Source organism: Tamandua tetradactyla, chromosome 13 (genome assembly GCF_023851605.1).
Source record: "Tamandua tetradactyla isolate mTamTet1 chromosome 13, mTamTet1.pri, whole genome shotgun sequence".
In the NCBI taxonomy this organism is placed as follows: domain Eukaryota; kingdom Metazoa; phylum Chordata; class Mammalia; order Pilosa; family Myrmecophagidae; genus Tamandua; species Tamandua tetradactyla.
Genome location: NC_135339.1, coordinates 84,479,036 through 84,501,159, shown reverse-complemented (window position 1 = coordinate 84,501,159; position 22,124 = coordinate 84,479,036). Strand labels below are relative to the sequence as shown.

Here is a 22,124-nt window from a genome sequence, read left to right as displayed (position 1 = left end):
TGAAGTTTTTAATTTTTTTTAAAATTTAATTTTCCTTAAATTTAAATATTCACATGTGGCCAGTGCTACATTATTAGACAGTGCAAGGCTAAACACTCCAATTAAAAGTCAGAGATTCTTAGATTAAATTAAAAAACAAACAAAAAAAATAAACTAGTGAGATCCACCTGAAAAAGAAGACCTGAATAGGTTAAAAGTAAAAGGATAGATTAAGACATACGACATAAATACTAATCATAAGAAAGTTGAAGTGGCTATATTAATATTAGACAAAGTAGACTTCAGGATGACTTACCAGAAGAAAAGGGGGATGTTATTTCATAGATAAAATAATCTGAAATATATATGTCCCTAATAGCAGAGCCTCACAATACATGAAGCAAAAACTAATGGAAGTGAAAGGTGAAATAAACAAATCCACAATTATATTTGAAGATGTATGCAATACTTTCCCAGTAATTACAATGGAACAAATAGAGAATAAGAAGGAATATAGAAGACTTGAACAACTTCTGTAGAACCTTATACCCAACAAGGGCAAAATGTGTATTCTTTTCGAGTACAGTGGAACATATTCACCAAAATAGCTCATCTGCAAGACGATTATATAAATATCAATAAATGTTAAAGGATTGAAATCATGCCTGATCAAAATGGCATTAAATAAGAATCATAACAAAAAGAACATTTGTAGCTCAATTTGACGACTAACAACCTAGTTAAAAAATGGATAAACTAGAGTGTATAATGATAGTGACTAAATGTACAAATTTTAAAAATGCTTTTGCATGAGGAAGAACAAAGGAATGTCATTACTGCAGTGTGCTGAAAATAGATGGTAATTAATATTTTAAAATTTCAACTTATGTGTGAGACTCAAGCAAAAAATTTTTATTTGGTACAAAATTTATATTTTGATTAGTGCATCTCCTAATATAACTTGTGTTGATAGCTTGATTGAATACCATAAATACTTGGAATCTTGGGTAGGACATGAGATTTTGTTGGTTTGTCCAGAGTGATGCCCTGATGAATCCCAGAGTGATTCAATCAGTGAGTGGAGAAGTATTTGCAAAGTCCCCTTTGGGGAATGGTGAGAACAGGGAGAAATTCAACTTCCCCAAGTTGAATTCTTGATATTCTCACAAGCAATGTGGACAACCAAAGCTATAGGCTGAGCCCCCAGTCTTGGGGTTTATTCATATGAAACTTAACCCTGCAAAGGATAGGTCAAGTCTACTTAAAATGTAGGTCTAAGAGTCACCCCCAAGAGAGCCTCTTTTGTTGCTCAGATGTCGCCTCTCTCTCCAGCCAACACAATAAGCAAACTCACCACCCTCCCCCTGTCTACGTGGGATATGACTCCCAGGGGTGTGGACCTTCCTGGCAATGTGGGACAGAAATCCTGGAATGAGCTGAGACTCAGCATCAAGGGATTAAGAAAACCTTCTCCACCAAAAGGGGGAAGAGAGAAATGAGACAAAGTGTCAATGGCTGAGAGATTCCAAACAGAGTCAAGGGGTTATCCTGGAGGTTACTCTTACGCATTAAGTAGATATCACCTTGTTATTCAAGATGTAGTGGAGAGGCTGGAGGGAACTGCCTGAAAATATTGAGCTGTGTTCCAGTAGCCATGTTTTTTGATGATGATTGAATAATGATATGGCTTTCACAGTGTAACTTTGTGATTGTGAAAACCTTGTGTCTTATGCTCCTTTTATCTACGATGTCAACAGACGAGTAGAACGTATGGAATTAAAACAAGGAATAAGGGGAACAAATGCTAAAATAAATTTAGTTTGAAATGCTAGTGATAAATGAACGTGAGGGGTAAGGGGTATGGTATGTATAATTTTCTTTTCTGTTATCTTTTTGTTTCTTTTTTGGTTGTCTTTTTATTTCTTTTTCTGAATTGATGCAAATGTTCTAAGAAATGATGAATATGCAACTATGTGATGATATTGAGAATTACTGATTATATATGTAGAATGGAATGATACGTTAATGTTTTTGTTTGTTCTTAATTTTTTAAATTAATAAATAAATTTTTAAAACAAACCAAAAAATGGATAAAGGGCTTATTAGACATTTCACTAAAGAAGGCATTCAAATGTTTAAGGAGCATCATTAGTCTTTAGGGAAATGCAAATTAAAATCACAATGCGATCCTGCCTCTAGTACAGCAGATGTGGGAGGGCCAGGGTTGTGGCCTGCAGATGGCCCTGGCAGACAACAAGCAAGCAGCATAGGTGTCCTGGGAAAGCATGAATGCTGAGCAGGCCTGGTATGTCTCTGCACAGCAGCCTGAAGAGGCAGAAATGGTCGAGTTGAATGCATTACTAAACAAATGCTTCACAGACAGGCATTCCCAAGTGTTTCATTTGGTTTCTCAGTGTTTAATTTGATGAATGTCATCATGAGAAGTGGCATGGTTGGCTTAGTTTATGTTATGGCTAATACAGGTATCTTTGGATTTAGTTTCTTCTGCTGACAGTTTCTCTCCTGACTCAATCTATCTTCTGCTTAGTACAAGTGTTTTCAGACTGCCATGACATTTTATGAAGGTCTCAGATTCTTGGCATTTGGATCACCTGGAAAGTGGTGATCCAATGGTGGCAAGCACCATAATAAATTCAGAATATTGGAGCTATGTCATCTAATCTTTTGATTATTAAAACTTAATTATTTTTTAATTATTAAAACCTTTAGTAATTAAAAATTATAAGAGCTTCCTGCTTCTGTTTTAGAATTTTTAACTGAATACCACAATGGGCCTTGGTATCTTGATGGACAAATATTGTTGATAGTAATTTAGGTTGAAATTGTATTCCCTCTTGCACTTCTTCCCAAAATAGTCTTTCTTGGCTATACAAGTAGTTTATCATTTTTCTTTATAGTGTTCTTTGCTCTTGTGGCAATTAAAAAACAGTCCATCCTTTGTCCTCTGACATTAAGTTGCATAGTGGAATACTTCCAGATTACATAGAGGAATACTTCCAGATTTCAGATGTTACAGATGATTATAAAGTAAAACTTTTTCATTTCTCCAAAGAGCATGTTAATGCCATTCCAACCACGACTTTTTTCATTTCTTTACCATACCTCGCTATTGCCCATATTCTGTGAACATCAAAGCCCTTCAAAGAAAAGAACACAGAAGGTAACTAATACAGCAGTTGCTTTAAGTTTTCTCATTTATTTTATATCTGCACTCTTTGGGTGCCTCACTTTTTTTTTAATTTATGTATTTTATATTTTCACATATCATGTAATCATCTAAAGTGTACAGTCAATGATACCTCACTTTTTCTGACAAACGAGAGTCAATTACTATGAGGACATAGTAAATACTTGCCACATCGTGATGTTGTCATGACTGTGAAGTTATGTGTTCTCTTTGCTGTGCTTTTGACGGTCCCTCTAATTCACTTCCCTGCAAGGCAGGCTTTGATGATGATGTTTTCCTGCAGTTTTTCATTTTCAGGGATTCACTGAAACTCTAGCACTCAATATTATCATTGTTTTACTTGCCCTTTATGTATTTGGTATAGTTGATGCCAGTAGAGCAACATGTTTGATTTTTGTATTACCAAGCTTATTTCATTTTAACCTTAGCAAAAATGATTTTCTCTCATGGAAAAATATTGAAACTTCAGAATATGGTATGTATTTGATGCAGCACATCTGAATTCAGACTAAGCATATGTCAAGTGCTCAATAGCAATATGTGATTGTTCAAAGGAATCCAACCCCAGCTTGAACTACAGTTCCCAAGCCAGACACCACAGCTGTCAGCAGGCCTACTCAGTAACTGCACATCAGCAGAGGGAAATGTGGGTGTGCTCTCATCGTCTCTCTGTTCTTAGCCTGGTTCTACCCTGTGGGAAATAGGCCTGGGAATCACATCACCTACGATTCCTCATGGAGTCTCACTAATTATAAAAAGAACAAGAACCACCCCCGCTGTGTTTTGTCTTAGCCAGTTTGACTTGAAGAAATGATTAATGCCAATTAGTTTTAAAAGGCTGAGTCTTTACTGAAATGCTTCCTAGGTTATTAGTGAGCACTCTTAGCTCTTGATAGTGTGAAGTTTATTAAGAACCAGAACTGTAGAGTTGTTAAAGGTAGGTACAATATCTAACAACCACAACAAAATACTTCTCTTATGAGAAGGAATTCAGCATCATGATAGTTAAAGGGCATTGATCTGCCTTCTTAAGGCATATGGAAGTTGAGTATGGATATGGGCTATCAGGACTCAAGTCTCAGCTCACTGGGTGACTTGGGACCAATAATTTCATTATTTTAATCTCACTTTCCCCAGAAGGGAGATGCATAGACCTAAAACACTGTTAAATCAAATGACTATGGTCCTTGGCTCCCCATTAGAACCATCTAGGCAATTTTTTGAAGAGGTACACGAGCTCTGCTGTACACACCAGTTGGTTTAGAATCACTGGGGGCTGGGCCCTAGCATTAATGTATATCTTCTATTACCTGATACAGTTCTGTCCTCAGACCAGGCAACCAGGACCCAGACCAGGCATCCAGGACTTGTATCAGTTACGACTTCCTACCCTACCATACCACCCTCTACCCATTACTTTAAGTGCCTTTCTTGGAGTATGTATCAGGTAGGGTTCTCTAGAGAAACAGAATCAACAGGGAACACTTGCAGATATAAAATTTATAAAAGTGTCTCATGTGACCGTGGGAACACAGAGTCCAAAATCCGCAGGGCAGGCTGTGAAGCCAGCAATTCTGGTGGAGGGTCTGGACCAACTGCACAGGAGAGGCTTGCCGGGTAAAGCAGGAAGAGAGCCTGTCTCTTCTGAATCCTCCTTAAAAGGCTTCCAGTGATTAGATTGAGCAACACTCATTGCAGAAGACACTCTCCTTGGCTGATTACAAATGGAATCAGCTGTGGATGCAGCTCACGTGACCATGATCTAGTTCTGTGAAATGTCCTCATTGCAACAGACAGGCCAGCACTTACCCAACCAGACAAACAAGTACCACCACTTGACCAAGTTGACACATGAAGCTGACCGTGACACTACATCCTTGATTGGTATCTAGGACAAGACAGGGCCAGGAATGTTTGGTGGCATACCCTGAACCTGGACCAGGATCGTTTTAGCCCTGGGCCCTGTTTCTCCAACTTTGAGTATTCTTCTATCCTGTGTGTACTGGGTCAACCAGATACCCTGAGGAACTTTGAGGCTTGTATCTTTGAAGTCATCCTGGCTTAGCCCCACTTTCAGTAGGACAGGAGAGCAGATTGCTCCTGCTGGCTGACAAGGTACTTTTTCATGGGGTTGTCTGAGACTGAACAGCCAGAACGGTGCTGACCTGCTGATTTGAGATGACTCAAACCAGCTATTTCATATAGAGAGGAGTCTTACAAGAAATATCTTCTCAGTAACCCACACACTTACCAATCTTTTAACAGTGCTCTGACAGTCTCTATGTAGGTGGTGAGATGATGGTTGATTTTGGTTTCATCTTTTATTTATTTTTTTGATGATTTTTTTAAAATTATGAAATATAACATATATATAAAAAGAGCAAAAAATTTCAAAGTGCGTTGTAACGACTAGCTATAGAACCGATTTCAGAGTCTGGCATGGGTTACAGTTCCAAATTCTCCATCTTTCCTTCTAACCGATCCAAGACACTGGCAGGAAAAGAATTAGTAAATATTGATATAATGATTCAGCAATCATACTTATTTGTTATATCCCAGCTTCTCTACTACAACTTCTCCCTCCCCTTTGATCATTCTCCCAATCTTTATTTGGGTATTTGGACTGTGCCCATTCTAAATTCCTCATGTTGAAAAGGGCTGTCAATACCAGGAATTTGGGAGATGTAACTAGCGTATCTTCTGGAGAGATTGACCCCTCTCGGTGTCAGGACTTATCTGGCTTAGGAACCAATCTGGAGGTTGTAGGTTTCTGGAAAGTAATCATAGTGTATGGAACTTTTGTAGAATCTCAGATAGAACCAACCCTAGGTGTTGTTTAGGGTTGGCACGGATGGTTTTGGTTAGTTTTGGCAAACCATCATAAATGGCAATATCTAGCTGAAGCTGGTGTAAGAGTATCCTCCAGAATAACCTCTTGACTCTATTTGAAATCTTTCAGCCACTGATACCTTATTTTGTTACAATTCTTTCCCCCCTTTTGCTCAGAAAGGCATTGTCAATCCTACAGTGCCAGGGCCAGGCTCATACCTGGGAGTCATGTCCCATGTTGCCAGCAAGACTTTCACCCCTGAATGTCATGTCCCATGTAGGGAGGAAGGTAATGATTTTACCTGCAGACTTGATCTTAGAGAGAGAGAGAGAGGCCATATCTGAGCAACAAAAGAGGTCCTCTGGAAGTAACTCTTAGGCATAACTATAGGCAGGCTAAGCTTCTCCACTATATAAATAAGCTTCACAAGAACAAGCCTCAAGATCAAGGTTGTGGCCTATTGGCTTGGGAATTTCCTAATATTTGAGACAGTATCAGGGTTTACTGTCTGGTTAAGTTTAATAAATGAAGTTAAATAGTTCCAGAAAATACCAGGTTCAGCATCTCAGAATTTAGAAGTACACTTAAAGCTCAGGAATAAATGTTACAGTCTAGTCTAGGCCCCAATTTTCTTATAAGTATTTTCTAAAAGAGACCATATAATATTTGTTATTTTATTTCTCCCTTATTTTGCTAACATAATGTCCTCATGGTTGATTCATCTTGCTGTGTGCTTCACAACTTCCTTTCTGTAAATGTACAATATTCTGTCATATGTATACATTTTAATTCTCTTTTCTGCTTCTCAGTTAATGTCAGTCAGTGTACCCTTCAGCCATCTCCACTCGCTGGAGACATCATGAATAATGTCCCCATAAACATTAGTGTGCAATTGTCTTTTGAAGTCCCTGCTTTCAGTTCTTTCAAATATATTCGCAGTAACAGGTTTGCCTAATCATATGGTGGCCCTGTGTTTAGCCACTGTGGATCCACTCCATTATCCTGCATAGGGGCTGGGCCATTCTGCTACCCTACCAACCTCTCTCCACATTTTCTCTAGCACTTAAATTTTTGTGTTTTTTGGTTTTGAATCTGCAGATTTTGTTGAGATATATACATATAGTATATATTCTATCCAAAATAAACAATGTTTCACAGTATCCTCACTTAGCTGTAGTCATCATTACTCTCAATTTTCACTGTTCCAAAAAGAAAAATAACAGATAGACACACCCACACCAAAGAGAAAATCCAAAACTTACCTTAACTCTTGGCACCTCCCCCAATTGTTTACCCCTAGTATTGTTGTACTAGTGATGTATTCCTTTTAAACATAGACCATAGCATGCAATAAGCAGTTTTTTTCCATATACCCTTCTATTATTAATTCTTTGAACAAATGTCATACTTTTGAAGTAGTTCATGCATGAGCTTACTTGATTAGTAGTGCTAATTAGCTCTAAACTACCTTTTTGAGTCATATTCACTTTCAGTATGGCACCATTACTTATAAACTCACTGTGCAGGTCTGAAAGTATTATATACCCTAGAAAAGCCATGTTTTAAGCCTAATCCAATCTTTTGGGAGCAGCCTTTGCTTTTAATCCTGATCCAATATTGTATGTAGAAGCTTTTGATTAGATTATCTCCACAAAGATTTGACACACCCAATTGTGTGACTTGATTAGAGGGAGATGTCGCTCCACCTATTTCAGGTGGGTCTTGTTTAAATAACAGATAGACACACCCACAAAGAGGAAACATTTTGGAGAGAGTCAGAAATGACAGAGCCAACGGAGAGAGAGCTGATAGAAACTTAAAAGCATAGCTGACACCATTGCTGACACTTGGAGAACAGAGACGTGGATGTTGGAGATGCTTTGAGCCCAGCAGATGCTGCCATGAGATATTAAGCAAGCTGGAACCTGGAGAGAGCCAAGGGAAGCCAAGACATGAAAGCCAGCTCAAGAGAAGCAAAGTGAAGAACCCCCACAAGGACTAAGACTGGAAGTAACGGAACCCAGGAGCAAGGGACCAGCAGATGCCAGCCATGTGACTTCCCAGCTGACAGAGGTGTTCCGACCAATCGGCCTTTCTTGAGTGAAGGTAACCACTTGTTGGTGCCTTAATTTGGACACTTTTACTTCTTTAGAACTGTAAACTTCTAACTTCTTAAATTCTCCTTTTATAAAAGTAGTTCCGGTATTGGTATATTGTATTCTGGCAGCTTGCAAATGAACACAGCCACTAATGAACTGCCATCACCGCTATTCATTCCAATACTTTTAAGTACAATCTCATTAACTAGTCTGTACATTTTATATAACTATTCTCCCTTCTCTAGCTTTTGCCTATTTAAAGGTACGCTTATTTATACATTTTAAGACTCTGAGTTATTATTTTTTTTGAAGGGGATCATATTAGTGAAATCATATCGTATTTATCCTTTTATTTCTGGCTTATTTTGTTCAGCATTATGTCCTCCAGTGCACAAATATAAGAATCATTGGTGTCCCAGTAGGAAAATAGAGGAGTAAAGGACTTGAAGATTACTTCAGGACATAATTGGGGAAAACTTTCCAACCCTTATAAATGACATGAATATACACATCAAAGAAGCCCAGCGACCTCCAAATAAAGTCAAATAGACCCATTCCAAAACACATTCTGATCACACTGACAAATACTGAAGAGAAGTAGAAAGTCCTCAAAGCAGAAAGAGCAAAGTGATTCACTGTGTACCAGGGAAGCCACATAAGAGTGAATTCCAACTCCTCAACAGGTACTGTGGAGGTGAGAAGGCAGTGGTATGATATATTTAAGATTCTGAAAGAGAAAAATTTCCAGCCAAGAATTATTTATCTACCAAAATTGTCCTTCAAAAGTGAGGGAGAATATTATATGATTAAAAAGTTAAAAATAAAAATAAAATAAAATAAAGTGAGGGAGAGATTAAAATGTTCACAGACAAACAAATGCTGAGAGAATTTGTTAACAAGAGACTGGCCTTGCAGAAATACAAAAGTGAGTTTTGCTGGTTGAAAAAGAAAGATAGGAGAGAATGGCCTGGGGGAGGGCACAGAATTGAAGAGTTTTATTATGGGTAACTTAAAAGATAGAAAGGGAGGGAAAAAATACATAGGTGAGACAAATTAAAAAATGAAAGAATAAATGGTAGTTTCAAGAACTGCCTTTGTAGTAGTAACTTTAAATGTAAACTGACTAAACTTACCAATTAAAAGATACGATTGGCAGAATGGATTTAAAAATATGACCCATCTATATGCTGCTTGCAAGGGACTCATTTTAGACCCAAGGATACAAATAGATTGAAAGTGAAAGGATGAAAAAAAGATATCTATGTAAGCTGTAACCAAAAGAAATCAGGAGTAGCTATACTAAAATTAGACAAGATATACTTCAAGTGCAAAGATGTCATGAGAGGCAGGGCGAGATGGCAATTTAGTTCATTCTCCAGAGCAGCTAGTAAGTAGCCAGGAGCAGTACAGAAAAACTGCTGGTGTACACTGTATGTCAGTTACTGGACATACAGCATATACCAGCCTGAACCAGGTGGAATGAATGAGAGCAAACTCAGTCTGTAAGTCCCCCGAGCCACAAAGGCCTGTGCCCCTCCCCCATGGGCACAACAGACTGGTTTCCTGAGGTAAAAGGAAACAGACTTGACTGGCAGTAAGGGCTTAACTCAACCAAGCTCTGGTTATGGAATTAAGTAATGAATTTTGACTACTGAAAATAGGCCCCCAGCAGAGATGAACCTGGAATAAGCACTAAAGATACTAGGAGTATTTGTCCCAGCAGAGAAGGGGTGGGGCTGATGGGAAATAACAACCCTCAGAGTCTTTTTGAGTTGTACAGCACAAAATACTGGAAAAGGGCTGGACCCCAAACAAAGTAGCAACTTAAACTCTTGATTGTCAAACCTGAGGATTGTCAAAAATGAGGAGGATTGTCCAACTCTTAAAAGGCTTTTTTTTTTGCTTTTTTCGTGCTCCTTAACAGCTCATTCTATAGACCTAGAAGCATTCTCAGGCTCCAGCACTGCCTCAGGCAAGGGCGGAATTAAGCTTTCACACTCGGGTGAAAGGGGTTAATTTCCTGAAGAATGTAACTTTCTTGAGAAAAAAAGGGAAAGGAGAAAGACTGATAGATAAAATAATCATTGAAAATTTCTCATCTCTTATGAAAGACATAAAATTACAGATCCAAGAAGTGCAGCATACCCCAAACAGAATAGATCCAAATTGACATACTCCAATATACTTACTAATCCCAGATTGTCAAATGTCAAAGACAAAGAGAATTTTGAAAGCAGGAAGAGAAAAGCAGCCCATCACATACAAGGGAAGGCCAATGAGAATATGTGTGGATTTTTCGAAAAGAAACCATGGACATGAGAAGGCAGTGAGTGGTATGATAGATTTAAGATTCTAAAAGAGAGAAACTGCCAACCAAGAATTCTATATCCCACAAAATTGTCCTTCAGAAATGAGGGGGTGATTAAAATATTTTCAGACAATCACTGAGAGAATTTTTGACTAAAATTCTCTGCAAGAAATACCAAAGGGAGCACTACAGGCAGATAGGAAAAGGAAGGAGAGAGGTTTGAAGAAGCCTGTACAAAGGAAAACTATCAGTAAAGGTAAAAAGAGAAAAAAATTAGTAAAACATAAAATCCAAAAGACAAAATGGTAGAAGAAAGTACTGCTTTTACAGTAATAACACTAAATGTTAATGGATTAAACACCTAAATCAAAAGACACAGACTAGCAGAATGGATTAAAAAACAGGACCCATCTATATGCTATCTACAAGAGACTCATTTTAGACCCAAAGACAAAAATAGGTGGAAAGTGAAAGGTTAGGAAAAGATATTTCATGCAAACAACAATCAGAAAGGAGTAGGAATAGCTATACTGATATCCTACAAATTAGTCTTCAAATGTAAAACAATTAAAAGAGACAAAGAAGGACTCTATGTATTAATAAAAGGAACAATTAAAGAAGAAGAATATCAATCATAAATATTTATGCACTGAACCACAGTGTTCCAAAGTACATGAGGCAAACACTGACAATACTGGAGGGAGAAATAGACACCTCTAACATAATAGTTGGAGACTTCGATTCCCCACTCATAAATGGATAGAATATCTAGACAGAGGATCAATAATGAAAAACAAAACAATTTGAGTAGTAGAATAAATGTTCTAGACTTAACAGACACTTACAAAACATCACACCCCTGTACAGCAGAATATACATTTTTCTCAAGTGCTCATGGATCATTCTTGAGGATAGACAATATGCTCGGTCACAAAGGAAATCTCAATAAATTTTAAAAGATTGAAATCATGCAAAATGCTTTCTTGGACATAGTGGAATGAAATTGGAAATCAGCAAAGGGCAAAAAATTCAATATGGAGGCTAAACAACACACTCTTAAACAAGCAGTGGGTCGAGAAGAAATTTTAAGAGAAATCGGTAAATATCTCAAGGAAAATGAAAGTGAAAACACAGCACTTCAAAATTTATGGGATGCAGCAAAGGCAGTGCTGAGACAAATTTATTGCTTAAATACCTGTATTAAAAAGAAGAAAGAGCAGAAGTTGAGGAATTAACTGTTCAGTTGGAAGAACTAGAGACAGAACAGCAGACTAACCCCCAAGCAAACAAAAGGAAAGAAGTAATGATGATTAGAGCAGAAATAAATGAAATTGAAAACAACTGAGAAAATTGACAAATCCAGAAGTTGGTTCTTTGAGAAAATCAATAAAATCAATGGACCCTTAACCAAATTGATAAAAAATTAAGAGAGGATGCAAATAAATAAAATCAGAAATGGAAAAGAAGACATAATCACTGACCCTGCAGAAATAAAGGAGGTGATGAGAGGATATGGGCACCTATATGCCAATAAAGTAGACAGAGTAGATGTAATGAACAAGTTCCATAAAGGTATGCACAACCACAGCTGACTGGAGAAGAAATAGATTATCTCAACAGACCAGTCATGAGTAAAGAGATTGAATCACCCGTCAAGATGCTCCCCTAAAAGTAAAGTCCAGCACCAGATGACTTCACATGTGAATTCTACTAAGCATTCAAGAAAGAATTAATACTAACTCTGCTCATACTCTTCAAAAAAAAACTGAAGATAAAGGAAAACTTCCATGAAGTCAGCATTACCCTATACCAAAGCCAGACAAAGATACTACAAGAAAAGAAAGTTCTGACTCTTCTAGTTTGCTAGCTAGCTGCTGGAATACAATATACCAGAAACTGAATGGCCTTTAAAAGGGGAATTTAATAAGTTGCTAGTTTACAGTTCTAAGACTGTGAAAATGTCCCAACTAAAGCAAGGCTATGGAAATGTGCAGTCTGAGGCATCCAGGGAACGATACCTTGGTTCAAGAAGGTAGATGCTGTTCAGAGTTTCTCTCTCAAATGGAAAGGTACATGGTGAACATGGTGGTGTCTGCTAGCTGTCTCTCCCAGCTTCTTGTTTCGTGAAGCTCTCCCAGGAGCATTTTCCTTCTTCATCTCCAAAGGTCTCTGGCTAGTGGGCCCTGCCTTGTGGATCTGTCATGGCTCTGCTCTCTTGGAATCTCAAGCCTTTTCCAAAACACCTCCTCTTTTAAAGGATTCCAGTAAACTAACCAAGACCTACCTGGAATGGGTGGAGTCACAATCTCCATCTAATGAAAGGTTAATATCCCCAAGTGGGTGAGTCACATTTCCATGGAGATAACCTAATCAAGTTTCCAACCTACATTATTGAATAGGTAGGGATTAAAAGAAGTGGTTACTCCTACAAGATTAAAACATGACTTTTCTAGGGTACATAAATCCTTTCAATCTCTGTAATGAATATAGATGCAAAAATCTTCAACAGAATACTTGCAAATCTAATTGAGCAGCACATTAAATGAATACACCATGATCAAGTGGAATTTATTCCCGGTATGCAAAGATGGTTCAACATAAGAAAATTAATTGATGTAATACACAATATCAACAAATCAAAGCGGAAAAAACATATGATCATTTCAGATTGATGCAGAAAAGGCATTTGACAAAATTCAACATCCTTTCTTGATGAAAACACTTCAAAGGATAGGAATAGAAGGGAACTTCTTCAACATGATAAAGAGGATATAGGAAAAACCCACAGCTAACATCATCCTCAGTGGGGAAAGACTGAAACCTGCCTCTAAGATCAGGAATAAGACAAGCATGTCCCCTGTCACCATTGTCATTCAACATTGTGCTGAAACTTCTAGCCAGAGCAATTAGACAAGAAAAAGAAATAAAAGGCACCCAAATTGGAAAGTAAGAAGTAAAACTCTCACTGTTTGCAGATGATATGATACTATATGTCTAAAATCCCTAAAAATCTACAGCAGAGCTACTAGACCTAATAAATGTGTACAGCACGGTGGTAGGAAACAATATCAACACCCAAAGATCAGTAGTATTTTTATACACTAGTAATAAGCAACCTGAGGAGGAAATTAAGAAAAAAAAAGCCATTTACAATAGCAACCAAAAGAATAAAATAATTAGGAATAAATTTAACTAAGGATACAAAAGACCTGTACACAGAAAACTGTGAGAAATTGCTGAAAGAAATCATGGAGGCTGTTTCTTCATCCCCCTGTAATATACCAGGAATGGAATGGCTTTTTAAAAGGGGAATTTAATAAGTTGCAAGTTCTAAGGTCAAAAAAAGTCCCAATTAAAACAAGTCTATAGAAATGTCCTGTCAAAGATATCCAGGGAAAGATATCTTGCTTCAAGAAGGCTGCGAAAGTTCAGGGTTTCTCTCTCAAGTAGAAGGGTACATGGTGAACATGGTTAAGGTTTCTCTCTCATCTGGAAGGGCACATGGCGAACATGGCGCCATCTGCTAGCTTCTTCTCTTGGCTTCCCATTTCATGAAGCTCCCCGGGAGGCATTTTCCTTCTTCATCTCCAAAGGTCGCTGGCTCGTGGCTATGTTGTTCTGCTCTGCTCTCTCTGAATCTCCCTCTTTCTCCAAAATGTTTCCTCTTTTATAGGACTCCAGAAACTAATCAAGACCCATCGAAATGGGTGGAGACATGTCATCACCTAATCCAGTTTAACAACCACTCTTGACTAAATCATATCATCCAGGTATGATTTGATTATAGTTTCAAACATACAGTATTGAATAGGGAATGGGATTTTGATTAAAACACGGCTTTTCTAGGGGGCATACGTCCTTTCAAACCCGCACAGAGGGCTATTTAAATAAATGGAAGGGCATACTGTGTTCTTGGATTGATAATATGAGTAGGAGAATGGCACTGGTTGATGTTCTTGGAGTGACTGGTGCCTCGGGGTTTCAGGATTTATCTGGCCTAGGAACCATCTGAAGATTTTAGGTTTCTGTAAAGTAAACTTAATACATGAAACTTTTGTGGAATCTCAGAGCCCTGAGTGTTTGTGCCAATTTGAGATATTGTGTACCCCGTAAAAGCCATGTTCTTTTATCCTCAGTCAATATTGTTGGGTGAGATCTTTTTGATTAATTAGTTTCCATGGACATGTGACCCACCCAGTTGTGGATGGGACCTTTTCATTAGGTGGTTTCCATGGAAGTGTGTTTCCACCCATTCAAGATGAGATTGCTTACTGGAGTTCTTTAAGAGGGAACCATTTTGGAAAAGCTTTAGAGCCCACACAGCCAGAGTCCTTTGGAGTTGAAACAGATAAACATCCCCAGGGAATCCTTAGGAAATGAGAAGCCAGGAGTGAAAGCTAGCAGACATTGCTATGTGCCATCCCAACTGACAGACATGTGCAGAAGCCATAGACCACAGCAGATAGCAGTAACATGCCTTCCCAGCTGATAGAGGTGTTCCAGATGGCATTAGCCTTTCTTGAGTGAAGGTAATCTCTTGTTGGTGCCTTAATTTAGACATTTTCACAGCCATAGAACTCTAAACTTGCAACTTAATAAATTCCCTTTTTAAAAGCCATTTTGTTTCTAGTATATTGCATTCTGGCAGCTTTAACCAACTAAAACAGTGTTCTTTAGGGTTAACAGGAATGATGATGGTTGGGGTTTGGCAAACCGTGGCAATTAGCAACTATCTAGCTTAAGCTTGCATCCTCCAGAATAGCCTCTCAGCTCCATTTGACCTCTCTTAGCCACTGATACCTTATTTTGTTACATTTCTTTTCCCACTTTTGGTCTGGAAAGCATTGCCAATCCATGGTGCCTGGAACAGGCTCATCCCTGGGAGTAATGTTCCACTTTGTTAGGAAGACTTTCACCCCTGGGTGTCATGTTCTACACAGGGAGTAGGGTAATGATTTTCGTTGCAGAGTTAGGCTTAGAGAGAGAGAGAGAGAAAGATAGAGAAGCCACATTTGAGTAATGAAAGAGGTTTCCTGGAAGTAACTCTTAGGCATAATTATGGGTAGCCTTAGCTTCTCCCCTATAAAAATAAGTTCTGTAAGGGCAAGCCTCAAAATCAAGGGCTTGGTCTATTTTTTAAGAGTCTCTAATGTTTGAGAGAGTACAAGGGGTTTCCCAGGTGGCATAGTTTAGTAGTTCCATATTTTTTTCTCAAGTCCCTCAAGGAATTCTATGAATACTTTTTTTTTCTTTCATGTTTCAGTGGCTCAAGATCTATATTACATTGCCTTCCAAAACAGTTTCCAGTAGTACAGGACAGCGCCTATCTCACCACACATTCACTGGCATCAATTACTATTACCTTTCACTGTAGTCTTTACTAATTTCATGAGCCCCATATTGCATTTTGTTGTCTTTTTTTAAAAAAATAAAATGTTTTTCATTGTGAAATATAACATATATATGGGAACAAAAAAAGCAATCATTTTAAAACTATGTTTTAGTTAGTAGTTATACAGAACAGATTTCAAAGTTTGATATGGGTTTTTCCTTCTAGCTCTCCAAAACACTGGAACCTTGAAAAATCTTTATACTGATTCAGTAGTCATGCTTCTTTGTTAAATCCTATCTACTGTTATAAGTCCTCCTCCAACTTTGATCCTACTCCTAATCTATAGGGGTCTCTGGGCCATGCCATTCTAACTTTTTCATGTTGAAAAGGGGTGCCAGCAGTATAGAAGAGGGGGATGGAATTAGTTGATATGATTGGAGAGGTTGGCCCATCTGGGTTTCAGAATTTGTCTGGCCCAAGAACCCTCTAGAGATTACAGATTTCAGGAGGGTAAACTTAGTGCATGAAACTTTTGTAGAGTCTCAGGTAGAGCCCTAGGTGTTCCATAGAGTTAACAAGAATGTTGTTAGATGGGGTATGGTCAGCTGTGGTAATTAGCAGTATCTAGCTGAACATCATAAGAGTAGCCTCTTGATTCCGTTTGACCTCTCCCAACCACTGATACCTTATTTTGTTACATTTCTTTTCCCCTTTTTAGTCTGGAAGGCATTGTTGATCCCATGGTGCCAAGGCCAGGCTCATTCCTGGGCATCATGGCCCCTGTAGCAGGAAGGGTAGTAATTTTCCTTGCAGAGTTGTGCTTAGAGAGAAAGAGGCCATATTTGAGCAACCAAAGAAGTTTCCTGGGAGCAACTCTTAGGCATAATTATAAATAGTCTTAGCTTCTCCATAAAGAAAATCAATTTGAGGGGAAACCTTAAAATCAAGGACTTCCCTATTTTCTTGGGAGTCCTGAATGTTTCAGAGAGTTCCAGGGATTTCCCAGGTGGGAAATTTTTAAATTTCCATATTTTTTCTCCAGTTCCTCAAGGTACTCTACTAATACTTCTTTTTTTAAAAAGCAGATAGAAAATTTATGAGGTATACATGTGACAGATCATGTGGGCACTCTTACAAAGACAGGTGAGAAAGGTGAGAGGCAGAAGGTATTATGAGGCCATTTGCTTTTATAGATTAGCTTTATTTACTTCCCTTTCCCCTCACTTGTTTTGGGCTCTTCCTCCTATCCTCCTCCTTTCCAGGGCAATGTGTGGTGGTAGATAGTGTGTTTTGGAGGGTAGGTTGGTTGGCTTCATCTTTCTCTGTAGATGACTCACTCAGGTCAGGGTCCTTTGGCTGCTCGGTGTTTTGTTGTTGTTGTTCTCAGAGATACGCTTCTCTGCTTTTGGAGTTTCCCTTTACTTAGCCAGTCACCACCCTAAATCTATCCCTGCATAATTTCCCTTCTAGTTACCCTCAATCTTAAGGGAATTTGGGCTGATGGTCTTTTATAATTGCTTCAGGCTATTAGTGGGGTCGTATGCCCTACTTGTGGAAGTTAAGAAATCTCTAGCTATGCTATTGAAGGTAGCTGGTTGAGCAAGGGGAACAGCAGTGTAACCTCTGGCCAGAAGTTTGTTCTGAAAAGTTTCTAATGTGGAAGAAACGAACTTGGTCAGAAGTTGAACACTGAAATGTGCCAATTAATAGCAGGAGGAGGATAGAATTGAGCAGGCCTAAGAGAGGCCTTAGCTAAATGAGACTAGGGAAAAGGAAAGGACATGACCATCCTTCAGGTCCAACAGTGAATTTTAGCTGGACCACTTGTTCCTACGTAAACTGGTGAATAAGAGAGTGTTTGTGGCAAGTTAAGGGGTTCAGGAATGAGGCTTTAGAATTTGATTGATGGGGCTGCAGCTTTGGCTGTTTTGTCCGCCTGGTTATATCATGGAGAGATATTGGTATTATTTTTTTATGACCAGAGCCGTGCCCTACTGCTATTTTTGTTGGCAAGAGCATGGCATTTAAGAGATTGAGTATTTCTTGGGGGTGGTTAATTGGGAGAAAGCCTCATTCTTTCTACACTAATGCGTGAGCATGCAGGGCTAGGAAGACATAGCTTTTTCCGTTTTCTTAGGTCTAGATAGAGCTCAGGTGAGTGTAATCACCTCTGCTTTTTGAGCAAAAGTCCTTGGGAGTAGGGCTTTGGCTTCATTCTACGTTGGCTAACTATCACAAACTTTGCTTTCTTTGTTTTTTGGCTAATGAAGCTACTTTTAGAAATAAAAATATTCAACAACCTACAGCAGAACTTTTATCCTGTTTTGCTTTTATACATTTAGTAGGGTTAGGTTAATTAATAGGTAGAACACAGTTTTGTATACTTGCCTTGTTTCTCTTTTAAAGCTCTTTTGTTGAAGGTGAATTTCTGATATATCGCTCATCACCTACGTGTACTTTTAGAGAAGCCTGTACTGTAACTAACAAGTAAATTTGGTTATTATACAGGCAAGTATTAAGTTCTTAAGAATTTTATACAACTTCTAAATATATGAGAAATTTTAGCTTAATAGAGGCTGGAAATTTTCTTTTAGTTATTGTAATATTTTCTTAACACTACTGTTTTAGCACCTCACATTTACAAGGTCAGAGAACAAATTCTTTGTAACAGTTTTCCTTAAGACTGAGAAGACTTGTCTTCTGAAATAAAGAATGAGAAGGTCAACGTAAACATTTATACAGAGTACTCAGATGGTATAAAAAGAGAAACTTTTTATAACTTTTCATTAAGAGCAGATTGACAGTCTACATTATTTTAATAGGGAGAAAATTAAATTCTAGTTTTTTAGGTAAATGCAATTTTTTAAAACTTTTTATTAATTAAAAAAATTAACAAACAAAACATTAGATATCATTCCATTCTACGTATACAATCAGTAATTCTTAATATCATCACATAGTTGCATATTCATCATTTCTTAGTACATTTGCATTGATTTAGAAAAAGAAATAAAAAGACAACAGAAAAAGAAATAAAATGATAATAGAGAAAAAAAAAAACTATATGTACCATATCCCTTACCCCTCACTTTCATTTACCACTAATTCAAACTGAATTTATTTTAACATTTGTTCCCCCATTATTTATTTTTATTCCATATGTTCTACTCTTCTGTTGATATAGTAGCTAAAAGGAGCATCAGACAAGGTTTTCACATTCACAGAGTCTCATTGTGAGAGCTATATCATTGTTCAATCATCATCAAGAAACATGGCTACTGGAACACAGCACTACATTTTCAGGCAATTCCCTCCAGCCTCTCCACTACATCTTGAACAACAAGGTGATATCTACTTAATGCGTAAGAATAACCTCCAGAATAACCTCTCGACTCTGTTTGGAATCTCTCAGCCATTGACACTTTGTCTCATTTTACTCTTCCCCCTTTTGGTGGAGAAGGTTCTCTCAATTCCTTGATGTTAATTCTCAGCTCATTCTAGGGTTTTTCTCAGTCCTTTGATGCTGAGTCTCAGCTCATTCTAGGATCTTTGTCCCACGTTGCCAGGAAGGTCCACACCCTTGGGAGTCATGTCCCATGCAGAGACGGGGAGGGTGGTGAGACTGCTCATCATATTGGCTGGAGAGAGAGGCCACATCTGAGCAACAAAAGAGGCTCTCTTGGGGGTGACTCTTAGGCCTAAATTTTAAGTAGACTTGACCTATCCTTTGTGGGGTTGAGTTTCATGTGAACAAACCCAAGACTGGGGGCTCAGCCTATAGCTTTGGTTGTCCACACTGCTTGTGAGAATATCAAGAATTCAACTTGGGGAAGTTGAATTTCTCCCCACTCTCACCATTCCCCGAAGGGGGCTTGCAAATACTTTTCCAGTCACTGATCACTGATCAAATCATTCTGGGATTCATCGGGGGATCATAACCAACAAAATCTCATGCCCTACCTGAGATTCCAAGTACTTATGACATTCAATCAAACTATCTACATGAGTTATATTAGGAAATGCTCTAGTCAAAATCTGAATTTTGTAACAAACATTTTTTGCTTTAGTCTCACACATAAGGTGACATTTTAAAGTATTAATTACCATCTATTTTCAGCACCCTGCAGTAATGACATTCCTTTGTTCTTCCTCATGCCAAAACATTTTTAAAATTTTTACATTGTACATTTCACTATTATTATACACTCTAGGCATTCCTAGATTATACCATCTCGATCTTTAACATCTATCTTTCTTTTTGATTTCATTTATGTCCCCAGCTCTCCTCCCTCTATCATTCTCACATGCAGCTTCATTCAGTGTTTTAACTAATTACATTACAGTTAGGTAGTATTGTGCTGTCCATTTCTGAGTTTTTGTATCCAATCCTGTTGCACAGTCTGTATCCCTTCAGCTCCAATTACCCACTATCTTACCCTGTTTGTATCTCCTGATGGTCTCTGTTACCAACGACATATTCCAAGTTTATTCACTAATGTCGGTTCATATCAGTGAGACCATACAGTATTTGTCCTTTAGTTTTTGGCTAGTCTCACTCAGCGGTAAATGCAATTTTACACAAAAGTTTTTTTAATAATATTATAAACAGGCTTATTAGATTTGATTAACATTGACTATGACAGAATTTACTATCATAAACCTTTTATAACATTCTATATCCATTCAGTCAGCAGTGACTACAACAAACAAAATTTACTTTCATATTTGGGAATCTGTTAGTTCACAAAATGAGGTCTGCTGCAAAGGCATTTTTAAAGATGTGGGGGTATTTTGAAACTCCAGTTGAGGAGTGCTGCTCTAATTAAGCAGCACTGTCTAATTGAGCTGGGTGGAAATTTTATTATTAAATCCCTGCTATTTAAAATAGGTATTGAATGTTAGGGTGAAGAGGGCTTTTTTTTTTTAAATCTGAAAATGTGTTTTTAAGATCTAGGATTGAGAACTTGAATGCACGCAGCTTACTTAGCAGGGTCACCGCAGGATGCCCACATCTTATGCAGACAGGTTTATTTGCACATGGATCTCCTTTGGGATGCCAAGAAGCCTTGATGTAGTAGGGGCCTCAGGGCAAACAAGGGGGTAAACACTAACTGGGTTTACTAGTCTTAAAGTGGCCTCCAAGGAATGAAGAAGGTCCCTCCCTAGAAAGGGGGTGGGGCATTCAGGGATAATGAGAAATTGTTGGAATACCAGAATGTCTCCAAGCTTACAAAGGAGAGGATTTAGTGAAGGTTTTGATTTTGGCTTTACCATCAATTACACAAGTCCAAGTGGAGGTAGGCCCAGAGTGGCAGTTTAGGACAGTGGCTCTAGTGGTAATTAAGAAACTAATAATCTTACCTGTCACATCGATGTCATCTGGGGCTCCTCGAGTGGGTTAGATGTGAAGTCTGCAGGGCTATATGCAACCTTGGGCACCCTCAGTCTTCTTTACTTGCCATGAGCAGGGATTGAGGGGGCTGTCCTGCCCCTCCTGCCAGAGACAGCACAGTTCCTGGGCTTCAAGCACGTGCTGGCACCTGGGGCAAGACTCTGGTGGGTCCCGATGTTGAGGGTTGTTTTGAGGTTTCTGGCACCCTCTTTGCTAGTGGCCCTCTGACTTACAGTTGAAGCAAGGCCCTTGAGGCTTGGAGCCATAATTTGGGTGATCTCAAGAAGTCAGGCTGCTGTTAACAGCAAATGCAGTAAGCTGAACCTATTCTCTGTATTTTGCTTACCTCTGTTTGCCTTCTCCTCCTTCTTGGCCTTGTTTTGATTGCTAAAGATAGAAAAGATTTTTAATAAGTCATTAATGAGAGTTTGTGGACACATGAAGAGTTTTTGCAGCTTTCTCCAAATGTCAGGAACAGATTAACTGATGAAATGGGTGCTCAGCAAAACTCGACTTTCCCAGGAATCCAGGTTTACGTTAGTATATATCCTTAGGGTTTCCACTAACCTTCCCTGGAGCAGGGTGGGTTTTCCTCTTTCCCCCAGTGACCTCCTTTAGCTTATTATAATTAACTGACTTGGTGATACATTTTCTTATGGCATTTAGTAAACAAGTTTTAAAAGGAGATTATTAAGATCTTATTTTCTAATAGAAATTGAGACAGACATAATACAAGCAACAAGTCATTCTCAGGTCCTTGTCTTGATAGAAAGCTATAAACATCTGGGCTTAGGAAATTTCTGATTACTTTCCCTTTCTTTTACAGACTGGAGGATGGTATTGTAATTGAGGGTCTCATTGGAGGGCTGTGCCTATTATATTGATTGTTGACATCTTCCATTTTCTCAGTCCAGACGGTTGGAGGAGGGAATGTCCTTCTGGCTGACTTGCCAAAACATGTTGCTGGATTTTGGTT

At 38.3% G+C, this 22,124-nt stretch overlaps 1 protein-coding gene and 1 pseudogene across 25 annotated transcripts in view; both read left to right on the top strand.

The window, feature by feature from the left end:
- The window catches only part of ATE1 (arginyltransferase 1), a 248,009-nt gene that overhangs the window by 64,940 nt on the left and 160,945 nt on the right, over window positions 1-22,124 (top strand). The gene's annotated exons all lie outside the window — the stretch shown is intronic.
- LOC143654592 (solute carrier family 38 member 6 pseudogene) lies at window positions 2,417-14,089 on the top strand (annotated as a pseudogene).